This window comes from Lygodium microphyllum, chromosome 25 (genome assembly GCF_053477565.2).
Source record: "Lygodium microphyllum isolate KBCC chromosome 25, Lygodium_microphyllum_v1.1.10, whole genome shotgun sequence".
Lineage (NCBI taxonomy): Eukaryota > Viridiplantae > Streptophyta > Polypodiopsida > Schizaeales > Lygodiaceae > Lygodium > Lygodium microphyllum.
Window position 1 is genome coordinate 50,002,682 of NC_141159.1, and position 13,784 is coordinate 50,016,465.

The window sequence follows — 13,784 nt, forward strand, 5'->3', positions numbered from 1 at the left end:
GCAGTCTACAGGCAATAGACAACACTTCGAATAGATAAAAGAAGAAGAAGTGAATTGAGAGCTTTCTAATCAAGTTTCTTGGAGTTTTACCCCCCTTTTGGAAGATGCAACCATCAGATTTATGATCTGAGTATCAGATCACTGAGTCTTCCAAGAGCCCCTCCACTCTTGTTCTCAGCCTTATCCCCTCCTCTCTAATTCATTATAAATATGAGGCATGGGGCAGCACAAGAGAGCGTAAGGAGACCCTAAGAGGCTACGAGGGAGAGGTAGAGAGAAGGATACCCCCTCCAAGAGATTGTGAGAAAGAGCTTGAGAGAGAGAGAGAGAGAGAGAGAGAGAGAGAGAAAGAGAGACAAAAGAGTTACCCCGAGAGGCTACACAACTCTCTCTATCTCGATCCTCGACTTAGCCATATTCTCTTATCCTCTCCCATCTCGAATCTATTCTGCCTTCTTAATCTCTTGAGTCTACTTGTAGATGATGGCCTTCAAGTGAATATTGTCGCGTTGTCGAAGGGTTTTCGAAAGCAAAGTCGTGTCTACAGAAGACCTTGATAAATTTCAAGATGAAAGATCAATCAAGCACATTCAAACTTCATTCAATGTACCCTCAAGTCGTGAGTGAACTATTCTTATTTAATGATGTCTACTGTTGTTAAAACAGAGTAACAAAAAGCAGTATCTCTGTGTGATTTTCTTTTAGTAAAGAATTGGAGTCCTGTCAGTGTTATGTAACAGTCCTCCCTTTGAACAATCCTTCAGCAGGCCATCTCTTTTTCTCTGTTGTGCTGTGCTCCAGAAAAGCTATGATGCTGATGAAAAAGATAATGCAAGTTGCCAATAACTGAAGACAAATAGAGAACCAAAGGCTTGCTGCAATCTCTGAATATGCAGTTCGTTGAGTTATTGCAATGAGGTCCTAATTTGTGGCATTAAACATGTTTTAAAGTTTAAAGGCTCGTATAGTGGGTGATCCATCGAGTGCTTCTATGAAGGAGCTGTAGACTAGGAAGCGTCAAGTACTGACAAGTCTTCGTAGTTCACGTGATGCTGATTGATAGCATTTCTGGACTTCAATGCATGATCAATTGACTCAAAACAGATCACCTGAAGTTCTACTGTAATTCTTGAATGAGCACAACTATTAGTAGTGGGCAAAGATAAGTTTTACTGCTGCGACTCTTGAATGAGCAGCAGAACAAGTTAGAGTGACCCCAACTTATCTCTCTCTGCACTTCCAGTAATGGTGGGAATTAGGTAGATTCTCTGGTTAATTGAAAGGACATCTGTCAATGTATGACGGCATCACTCATCATCATCGAAATTAATGAGACATAATCGCATGAATCTGTGCTTTGTTCTCAGCAGTTATGTTAATGGAGCAACCTCCCTTCCGCAGAGAAGAATCAATCATAACCAGAATTGGCTGAGAACAGCTGTTCAAACTCTTCGTCTCCTTCTTTCCGTGTGACTATGCTGAGGAAATCCATGCAAGAATGCCTCCACGTACTTGGCAGCAGAATTGTAATACTCGGCCTCAAGGCCTCTTTAGCACCATCAATGCCGTTAACGCATTCCACGATGGCCTAATCCGATCCAATGTGGTCACCTAGACATGCGACTCCTTAAATCTCTATCCCGTGTTTTTCTTCTCCAGCCTAATTTCCATGCTTTTTCTCCCCAGACATTCAATCTTTTTTTTTTCCCTCGAGCTTTATGGTAGACGTTATGACTAGTTCTTCCTCCTTCGTTGATCGTTACTTTCTGTCAATTGCGCCCCCCCCACTCTGTGATTGTGATAAGCATCTCCCATCGTAGCTGCAACTCGATCCACTGTCTTCAGTCTCCATCATCATCTTCAGAAATCAGCCCCAATCGAGTTATAAATCCCTGATTAAACTATGGTTTGGTCCTCCCAGTCACACTCTGCAAGCTCCCGTTTTGATAGATCTCCTCCCTTTCGTTATAGATAGTCACCTTCGACTTTGCTTTCTTCATCTGTCTGTCTTCTTTTCATCAGTTCTTTGATTCGATCTTCCTCTTTTCTGCATCACATCAGCTTCCTTGTTGCAAGGTGTAGGTACTCTTTATTTCTTTCCTTCTTCGTTGTTCATTACTGCCGTTATTGCAACATCCTCCGATTGGTGAAAAATCTCCCCTTTTTCCTCAGTAGAGCTCTCCATCCTTCTGATCCGCAAGCTTTTTCTTTCCCCCCAAAAAGCCCCATTTGAAAATAGCCATCCGTTTCAAAATTAGCAAACAGGCTTGGCTTTTTCTTCACATCAATGGGCTTCCCAACAATAACATGCATCGGACGACAAAAAGGTATAGGGACCCAAACATTCCCCAAAACATAAGTGGCACAAAGCAAAGCAGTCGACAGATCTGATTGTATACCCTGCCCTTGGGTTTCCACCACTTGTAAACATGGGTCTGCCCAAATATAAAACAAGGCACTAAAGGAGCTCCTGTCTCCATTGCTACACGTATGAAACTAACTCTCTGCTTCAGATAAGCTACCTCACGATCATGTTCCATAAAGAGCATCTCTCTAACACCTCCAGGAATCAGAACACAGCTACAACCATCTTTTAATAAATCACAAAGAACCTTTCTTGAAGCAGACACTAGTCCCAACCAAGTCCATATGTGTCTTAAAATAGGAGTCCTAAAAACCGCACTACTTGCCAGACCTTAACATTTCAACTGCAGAAACCTCCATTGCAAAATCCAAGGTAGATGGTAATTGTTCTTCTAGTGCTTCTTAAATTGATCCAAACTTCCCAAACATATCCATTACTATGCTTCCAAACTTCTCTCCACTATACTCGCATGCAGAAAATACATGTAAACACAACGACTAAGTATGTACAAAGTAACAAATGTCACACACACAACATTTTGGTGGATTCCACACCTCGGATGCGCAGCAGTACGACATCCACCCCCTCTAATCCTGTGCATCCTCTGGATGGGCCAACTACCCATGATCATTATCATCAAGATCCACGAACAGATCAATCTCTTCATTGTGTATTTCCGGTATATCAACAAGATTATCTGTCATATTATCTGTCTCTTCTATTGGAGTTTCTTCTCGTTGCTCTTCTCTTGCAAATTCTTCCAATGCATAATCCTCATCATCTCTTTTCTTGAAAATCTTGATTCTTTTTCCTACAATAGGCACTCTAAGCACTGTTCCATCCAATTCTGTCAACTCATATGTTGCATTATCAAAGACATGTCTGACTATGTATGGTCCAAACCATCTTTTCACCATCTTCCAAAGTGCAGTATGCTGATTTTCAAGGCTGCTATCAAAGACTAATACCCAGTCTCCCTCTTCTATTGCTCTAGGCCGCAAGCGATGCCTACTATCAAACCTATCCTTATTTCTTAGTCTAGCAACCTTCAACCTATCAATAGCTAGCTGAATATCCTCTGGTCTTCTCTCCAACTGCCGAATCCGAAGAGCTAAGAGCTCCTCTCTCGTCAAATCCTCCTGCCAAGGTAAAACTGACCAAGTCAAAGCACAAGTCTCAGTCGGCATAACTGGTTTCTGACCAAACATCAACTCTGCGAGCATATATCCTGTGGTAACACTGTGAGTCGTACGATCAACCCACAAAGCAAATGGTAGAAGTCTCGGCCATTCTCCAATCCATCCTCTGCATGCTTTGGATAATGCTTTCACTATCGACGGATGTCCTCTTTCACTCTTCCCATTTCCCTCTGGATTGTATGCTGTGGTTAGAGCCAACTTGATTCCTAATTGAGAGAAAAACTCCCTAGCTTCATCTGCATCCAATTCACCGCAATCTGCAGTGATCTTACCCACACAGCCATACCTGCAGAAAATTTCTTCCAATAAGAACTTACACACTGCACTAGTAGTCTTCGTTCTCAAAGATCTACCTTCAACATGATTGGTAAGATCCTCTCTAGCCAAAACGATATATCTCATCTGCCATAGACCCATAGGCATAGTAACCAAGTCAACTACCCACTTATAATGAATGCATAGCGAATAGATCGGATGAAGCTCATCTCGATGACGCACTACCGAATACATCTGGCAGTCTCTGCAAGTCTCTACAAAGTGAGAAACATCTCTATACATGCCTTTCCACCAATATTTCTCCTTGATTTTCTCATAAGTAGCCCACACTCCTCTATGACCAGCCCAAGGACTTTCATGAAACTCCCTCATCACCTGTAACTGTGTCTCTCTATCGCAGACAACCCGCAAAGGTAATCACCCTCTTTTTTTCGGATGCTTCCAAAGAAATCCATCCTTGAGAAAATAACCATAAGCTTTTCTTATGATCTTCTTGAACTCTTCATCTACCCATTCATCTCTTTTACTTAGTGTACTGAGGTACTTGCCAATCTGCAACCAATCTCCAACATAGAGTTCTTCTATGAAAGCCACAATATCATAGACATAGCAAACATGATCAACCATAGCGGCTGAAATTTCTGCATCATCCTCTTCTGCAAGTAGTGTCTCCTCATCATATCTAGCTCTAGACAGCATATCTGCCACTGGATTATCCTTTCCTGCTATATGTTTAAATTCTGGATTTAATGATCTTATGTATGCAATCCATCTCATCATAGCTATATCCGGAGTAGAGCAACTCGTAATCATACCTATCAATGGCAAGCAATCTGTCTCTACCACAACTGAGGCTCCAATAAAGTACTCATTGTCACATTTGAGAGCCGTAACAATTCCCAGTAACTCTCTCTTGATTTGCGGATATCTCCTCTGTCTCTCGTTTAGGACTTTCATCCCAAACCGAATAGCATACATGTTTCCATCTGCATCATCTTGACCCACAGCCCAACCTATGCCAATTGGACTAGTGTCAACTGTCAATACAATAGGCCTTCCGCAATTATAATCCACTTTCCTGAGAGTAGGAGCAATCTGCAATAACTTCTTCAATTTCCGCATGGCTCTAGTGTGGCTCTCATCCCAATAAAATTTATGCCCCTTTCGAAGCAGCTGATATAAACAATCTACTATGTGTGCAAAATGGGGTATCCAAATCATATAAAACATACAAGCTCCAATGAATCTCTGTATCTCTGAAGTGGTAGAACAATACTCCATAATTTTGCCTATAGCATCCACTTTCTCAGGTGAGGGTTTCCTGCCATAATACCCACACATATATCCAACAATGACAACCTTATTTACTCCAAAAACAGATTTTTGCCCTGATAGTGTCAAATTCACTTCTTTAACCTGGCCAAAATCTTTTCACAAGCTGAAATATGATCAGCCACAAAGTATCTGTATCCCTGCTCATTTAGACTCTCATTCTTCTCTTCTTCTGCACAACCCTTAATGGGCACATCATCCAAGAAAGGCATGGTAAGCTGAGGTATGTAATCACGAAGGACCTTATGCATGGCATTCATCATATGCGCAACAGAATTAGTGGCACCTTGAGGCAAGGTACACATCCTGACAAGCCCAATAGGAGTTCTCATAGTGGTTATGTCCCTGCCTTCCAAAGCCAGCTGAAACTGATCATATCCCAAATACAAATCACCTAAAGAATAGATGGCACGTCCAGCAAATGCTTCTCAAACTCATCCACAACTGGACCTATACCAACATTCCTGATAGTAACTCTGTTTACTGGCTGCATGTCCTGTATAAATCGGAGAGTACCATTCTTCTTTGGAACCGTAAACCACCTATTTGAGTATGGTGCAGATGAAGACTCTAGGATTCCCATCCTGATTTTCTCATTCAACAAGTCAATCAGCTTTGGCAGGTGTGCCTTAGGCACTGGAATAGGTCGGAGGTTCCATGGAATATGAGGAATAGTAAAGATCACCATAGGAGCAACAATATCCGGATTCACACATCCAATCTCATGCGGAAAAAAAGCAAACGGCCTCCCATGTCGCTCAAGCATCTCCTAAAAGCATTGCTTCTCTGTAGGTAGCAAAAAATCACCATTTCCAATTTTTAATTCAGCAAGAGTCTCTGCTGAAAATTTATGGCCTATATGCTTTGGATTCCTCAAAATTGGTTGTTTGGCAGCCCTTTCTATTTGTTGATCACTGTCAGGTGGAAGCGGTACAGCTACCGGCTTCATCTTCTTATCTACAGTCTTGTATTTCGTGTCAACCCTGGCTTCATTATGATCCTCTGCATTACTCAAATCTTGCTGTAAATCAGCAATTCTGCACTCTAGTGGCTGAATATCCTCAGCCCTCTGCTCTATGGACCGCATAGGAACAGCCCTAAACTCTGGATGCTGAAATATTTCAGCAGTAAACTCTGTTGGCTGAAAGTTTTCAGCCCTCTGTATCTTTGCAAGCTGATCATAATCAGCCAGAAACTCTGTTTGTTGAATTTCTTCAATACTCGATACTTTTTGCTGAGTCACCTCAGTGTCTGACTCTATCTGTGACACAAAATCTGCAATTTCATGAAACATGTCCATGGATTGCACTAATACATTACTGTGACAATCTGCATATCAGTTTTCAGCATATTTTCCATCTCTATCATCGTATCTGCACAAATCATACTATCATACATCCCATCTATATGCTCATCATCCTCTAAAATACCTGCATTTTTCAAATTTTTCTCCTTCCTGCATACGTACTACCTGGCAGCTCTAGGCAACTTAGAAGTCTTCTGATAACTCATCGAACTGTTTGCTGAAATTCCAACAAAATTGGAGGAGAAAACACTGCTGGCCAGGAGGCGAGAACTCCAATCTCCTCTGCTCTGTACCACCGTCGTCTCGCGAAACATCGGTACCTAATGAAAACCTGAATCCCTCACAGTGGGCAAAGGTGCATCTCTAAGAGTATCTGTGTTTCTAACATGGTTCACACACACAGTCATAAACTGAACTGCTCTCATGCCATCTTTACTGCGAATCCGTGCATAAGCAGATCCATCATCCATTACTTTTGTTTCCATGCGCATCTCTGTGATGAATGGTTGTCCAAGAATTATGGGATAAGAGCATGAATCCTGCACAAAAAAATGGAAATCCTCCTCTACATCTCCAATAGAAACCCTGACACTGGGACAGGCAGCATACAAATCACTTGCAGTGTTGTTGGCGGCTCTCATACGCCACCCATGCTCTATATCCATAGGCCATCTATTACTTTCATAAACTCCACGAACTATGAGATTAATCTTTGAACCATGATCCACCAAAGCAACATAAGGCACATGTTTCTCTCCAATTTTTACCATCTTTTTTGTAGTTGCCCTAGCCCAATGACTCCGCGAAAAGTGACTACGCGGTATCAAAACAGGCTCATCAGTTTCAGCATAATGCATAGGCTGAACCCTCTTCTCTATCTGTGGAAAAACAGAAGCATTCTCAACCATAACCTCATCCTCATCCTCATCCAACTCCCCAATCAAAACTCCCTGTGTATCAGTAGTAGGCAATGCATGTCTTTTCCTCTTCAAGACCTCTTGGAACTGATCTTGAAACTCTCTTTTCAAGATGCCCAAAACCTAGAAATAGTAAAAGTCACCTCACTGCCAAGTATCTTGTCATTAAATATTTTCTTCATGTCTATAGATGTCTCAATATCGGACATCAATCTAAACCCTGGCTGCTTTCTCTCTCTAGGCTCTTGCCTCTTTTCTTTCTTTTGAGCATCTTCCATCTGTCGTTCTGGCCCTAGTCTCAAAGACGGTCCTATAGTAGGTGGAGTAACAAACTCACCCCCTCTAGTCTTTTTAGCTGCACTTGGATTTTCTTCATCCCTCTTATGCTTCTCCTCAACAAGTATATATGCTCCCTGAGACTTAGCCAAGTAGGCATAAATAGTGTACCTGTCAATAGGCAAATCCCAACCTGTCTCAGATCTGATGCTAGAGCCTGCACTGGTCAAAACAGTTTGCTGAATTTTTCCCTTGTTTGCCATCTCCATAGCATAAGTCCATAATACTGATTGATTCTCTGATCCTTTCTCAATCTAGACTCCATATGCAGAAGCATCTCCTTTAGCTGCCACATAAGAAGTACGCGCAGCCATTTCATCCACTAACTTCTTCATTCCGCCTTTCCCAAAGTTGGTAGCAAGCGGAGCTCCTGTTTTAGTCAACCAAATCTTACCATCTTGCCCCCAAAATACCAAATTCTTCCTCCTTGCATCCTGAAAAGATTCACAATCCCTGCAATGATGATGGTCCGTACTATCACACCAAATACATCTTCGATCTCTCCTAGGTGCAGTAGGAGCACTCCTAGGTGCAGTAGGAGCACTAGAAGAAATAGTAGGCGCAGTCGAAGCAAACTGCTCTTTCAAATTTCCCACCAATTCTGCTTTAACTGACTCTAGTGTCAAATCCGTTATGCCTTTGATTATATCATCAAGAGAGGAAGGCACCGACGGAGTGGATAGTTTTGGAGCAGAAGGAGCCGGCATCAGTCTTGGAACAGGAGGAACATGAGGAGTAGAAACAGTAGGCACTGGCATAGGCCAAGAATCTGGCCGAGAAAGAGAAGAAATAACAGGGATAGAAGTAGGCATAGGAGCAGAAGACGGCGTCAGTGTCATAGATCCATTCTGTAGGCGGGTCTTCCATATCCTCCTCTTGGTCAAAGTCGAGACTGCATCCTGGGCATCTTGCCAATCCGTTTTAAGACCCATAGGTTTCGTGCGATCCTCAAGAGGCTCTCCTAATTCTTCCTGAAGAGCAGGATCTGCAACTTGCAAGAAAAGCTCAACTTTCTCAACATCCAATGCTCTTTGTTCAATGGCATCAAGCTGACTATACCTCTCTTCGAATTCTCTTATCAACTCTCAAGCAGCTAGACCTTTGTTTAGCATGTAGACCCACTCTCGGAATGACCGCCGTGTAGCCATGATCCCAAAGTCCTCAAGGAAATACTCTTCTTTCAGAGCCTTCTTAAAATCTTGCCAATGCAAATTTTGAATAAAAAGATCAGTCACTTTTGCCCTCAAGGCAGGTGTGACAAGACGAAGGAAATACTTAATCATAAGTCCAGCTGGTACTCCAAAAAATCCCATCTTGATCTCATATGTCTTCAAATATGCTGAAACATTACGGCCATCAAATAGCTTCTTCTCATTCTCAACTGCTTCAATCGCCTTAGTCACGCTGATTGCATTTTCCTACTCCGAATATAGTTGCCTTTGTTGAGACAACTGTTGTTGATGCCATTGCTGCTGCTGCTGCATATACAATTGTGTCTGTTGATTTTGAAGCTGCATATACATAGACATATTCTGCAAAATCTGCTTTAAATCATCTGTTGAAGTACTTGAAGCAGTAGTCAATGATGGAGCTGAAGTAGAGGACACAGCAGGAATCGTAGAAGAGGCTGAAATGGATGCTGAAGTATCTCCCATCCTGAAATTTATGCGACGCTTTCACGTTGGGTTCATCAAAGATGTCGCAGGGTTTTCGAAAGCAAAGTCGTGTCTACAGAAGACCTTGATAAATTTCAAGATGAAAGATCAATCAAGCACATTCAAACTTCATTCAATGTACCCTCAAGTCATGAGTGAACTGTTCTTATTTACTGATGTCTACTATTGTTAAAATAGAGTAACCAAAAGTTGTATCTCTGTGTGATTTTCTTTTAATAAAGAATTGCAGTCCTGTCAGTGTTATGTAATAGTCCTCCCTTTGAACAATCCTTCAGCAGGCCATCTCTTTTTCTCTGTTGTGTTGTGCTCCACAAAAGCTATGATGCTGATGAAAAAGATAATGTAAGCTGCCAATAACTGAAGACAAATAGAGAACCAAAGGCTTGCTGCAATCTCTGAATATGAAGTTCGTTGAGTTATTGCAATGAGGTCCTCATTTGTGGCATTAAACATGTTTTAAAGTTTAAAGGCTCGTATAGTGGGTGATCCATCGAGTGCTTCTATGAAGGAGCTGTAGACTGGGGAGCATGAAGTACTGACAAGTCTTCGTAGTTCACGTGATGTTGATCGATAGCATTTCTGGACTTCAATGCATGAGCAATTTGACTCAAAATAGATCACCTGAAGTTCTGCTGTAATTCTTGAATGAGCACAACTATTAATAGTGGGCAAAGATAAGTTTTACTGCTGCGACTCTTGAATGAGCAGCAGAACAAGTTAGAGTGACCCCAACTTATCTCTCTCTGCACTTCTAGTAATGGTGGGAATTAGGTAGATTCTCTGGTTAATTGAAAGGACATTTGTCAATGTATGACGACATCACTCATCATCATCGAAATTAATGAGACATAATCGCATGAATCTGTGCTTTGTTCTCAGCAGTTATGTTAATGGAGCAACCTCCCTTCCACAGAGAAGAATCAATCATAACCAGAATTGGCTGAGAACAGCTGTTCAAACTCTTCGTCTCCTTCTTTCTGTGTGACTATGCTGAGGAAATCCATGCAAGAATGCCTCCACGTACTTGGCAGCAGAATTGTAATACTCGGCCTCAAGGCCTCTTTAGCACCATCAATGCCGTTAACGCATTCCACGATGGCCTAATCCGATCCAGTGTGGTCGCCTAGACATGCGACTCCTTAAATCTCTATTCCCTCTTTTTCTTCTCCAACTTGTTTTCCATGCTTTTTCTCCCCAGACATTCGATCTTTTTTTTTCCCTCGAGCTTTATGGTAGACGTTATGACCAGTTCTTCCTCCTTCGTTGATCGTTACTTTCTGTCAATTGCGCCCCCCCCACTCTGTGATTGTGATAAGCATCTCCCATCGTAGCTGCAACTCGATCCACCGTCTTCAGTCTCCATCATCATCTTCAGAAATCAGCCCCAATCGAGTTTTAAATCCCTGATTAAACTATGGTTTGAAGTCCTCCCAGTCACACTCTGCAAGCTCCCGTTTTGATAGATCTCCTCCCTTTCGTTATAGATAGTCACCTTCGACTTTGCTTTCTTCATCTGTCTGTCTTCTTTTCATCAGTTCTTTGATTTGATCTTCCTCTTTTCTGCATCACATCAGCTTCCTTGTTGCAAGGTGTAGGTACTCTTCATTTCTTTCCTTCTTCATTGTTCATTACTGCCGTTATTACAGCATCCTCCGATTGGCGAAAAATCTCCCTTTTTCCTCAGTAGAGCTCTCCGTCCTTCTGATCCGCAAGCTTTTTCTTTCCCCCCAAAAAGCCCCATTTGAAAATAGCCATCCGTTTCAAAATTGGCAATTTGGCAGACGGGCTTGGCTTTTTCTTCACATCAATGGGCTTCCCAACAATAACATGCATCGGACGACAAAAAGGTATAGGGACCCAAACATTCCCCAAAACATAAGTGGCACAAAGCAAAGCAGTCGACAGATCTGATTGTATACCCTGCCCTTGGGTTTCCACCACTTGTAAACATGGGTCTGCCCAAATATAAAACAAGGCACTAAAGGAGCTCCTGTCTCAATTGCTACACGTATGAAACCAACTCTCTACTTCAGATAAGCTACCTCACGGTCATGTTCCATAAAGAGCATCTCTCTAACACCTCCAGGAATCAGAACATAGCAACAACCATCTTTTAATAAATCGCAAAGAACCTTTCTTGAAGTAGACACTAGTCCCAACCAAGTCCATATGTGTCTTAAAATAGGAGTCCTAAAAACCGCACTGCTTGCCAGACCCTTAACATTTCAACTGCAGAAACCTCCATTGCAAAATCCAAGGTAGATGGTAATTGATCTTCTAATGCTTCTTAAACTGATCCAAACTTCCCAAACATATCCATTACTATGCTTCCAAACTTCTCTCCACTATACTCGCATGCAGAAAATAAATGTAAACACAACGACTAAGTATGTACAAAGTAACAAATGTCACACACACAACATTTTGGTGGATTCCACACCTCGGATGCACAGCAGTATGACAGCGTGTGGATGGCAATCTTACAACCAACAACGAAGCTTTGGGCGAAGGCATCACTGCCAATCCAATTGTGGTTCCAATCATAAGTAATGTATTTCTAGATTGATAGATGCTTGCTTTGATTCTCGCATGAGATACATTAGGCTCCATACTATGATGTACAAGAATAGGTCATGGGAAGGGATAGGTCTCTTCTCACATATTTAAAAGATGGAGTTTGCAAAGTGCATGTATTAAGGAAAGTTAATTGCACTTAGTTGCGTATGGCTTATTCCTTGATAGAGCAATCCGTCAGGGGTTATGAATAGCATAACCATAAAAAGAATAAAATTAGTAATTGTGCATACAAGTATTAAGTAAATTTTGCATAAAATCACTCTTTGATCCCAAGGGGGAGAGCGAATATGCGATTGGATTATTATTGCGTCTATTCTTGTATTGATTGGAAAAATCCAATTAGTTTTATTGGTTGATTGAACAACATCCTAAATGTTTTTCTTTCAATCAATTGATTGTTGCATTGTGATTTGGATAAATATTCCAAGGTTTGTGTTGATGGCAAATGAATGGCAGGGGTCTGTAATGACAAGTTGCCATGGGAATAAATGAATGTTTTCCTAGAAGATCATATTAGGACCGATTACCTTGATTATGCTTGATTCTTAATTAGTTAATTAAGGAAGGATATTTGCACAGGTGGATCATCTTCCAGATCGCACCGTGGATTACCCCAAGAGGGCGCTTCTCAATTCCCAGGCCGAAGGTTGAGTTGTGAAAAGGCCAACCACGGAAGTTGTGTCTTAGACGTAGGTCACTTGGAGTCAGTGGAGCTCTAGACACCCCTTGCCGAGTCAGGAAAACGGAGTTGTAGACTGTCGTGAGCCCAACGTCTAGAGGTGTTGGAAGATCCTATTCTAAATCAAGGATGGAAATTTTGGTGCCATGTGATTTGGACCAGGTACTTCTATAGGACAAAAGGGATACATAATTCTTCTGTATGGGTAGGTGACAAAGATTAACTTGAAGATAAGTTAAGGAACTTTTTTGTCAAACGGAGTGTTTGTTTTGTTTTCATGTCTGTGCTGTAAGTTACGAAAATGAATCATGTTTCCTAAAAGGCTTAATTAATGAAGATGATTTTAAGTGTCGCACATAAATGTGGTAGGACCTAATTAGAAAACTAAAGCTATCAAGGGAAGCGGGTGGACAAAATCCTCGACGGGTCCGTCCTATGGTAGGGTGGTCCTAGGAAACTGAGAGGCTTCTCACAAGGATTTATCACCATTCGACTTTAGGTATTGTTAAGTTAGAACCCGATCCATGCCGTTTTAGGAGACCAGAATAGGACTATGCCCTACGGGCAAAGAGGTTGAGTGGCACATCCCTCTCATTTCACATTCTCTTTGAACAAAATGCGGTATGGATCTGCTTCGGATTGGGTATCTCTCCGTAAAGTAGGATGTCCGAAACCTGATGCTAGGATGCTGTCGGAGACTTTGTCTACTAGGAATCCAAATTTTAGGTTGATCCTAGTGGGTTCGACCGTGGACGTTCCGTTGCAAGGCGGACTCAGGAAACCCTAGGTGACAAACCCTGAAACATTCCATGGGAGTGCCGGGTAGCGATGCCTAGAATTGTTTCTCGATGGACCACTAAAACATGCTTGAATAGCAGATAGACGGGCACGTTACAATTGGTATCAGAGCGAAACTTCATGATGATGCATGATTGATTAATGTTTGGTTCATAGATATATCCTAAATAGAAATAACCTGAGTGGTATGGCTTTATTGTCAGGCACCTCTTGCACCCACAAATGCTGACATGCAAGAGAATAAATATCTTCTCAAGCAAATTAAGGCACCCGAGTGTGATGGAGAAGGAATAGACGTCGCAACAGAGGTGAATATATGGATT

The 13,784-nt window shown here is 41.8% G+C and overlaps 1 pseudogene; it reads right to left on the minus strand.

Annotated features, from left to right (window-relative positions):
- Nucleotides 1–11,087: 11,087 nt before the first annotated feature.
- Nucleotides 11,088–13,784, minus strand: part of LOC148014209 (diacylglycerol O-acyltransferase 2 pseudogene) — a 95,242-nt pseudogene continuing 92,545 nt past the window's right edge.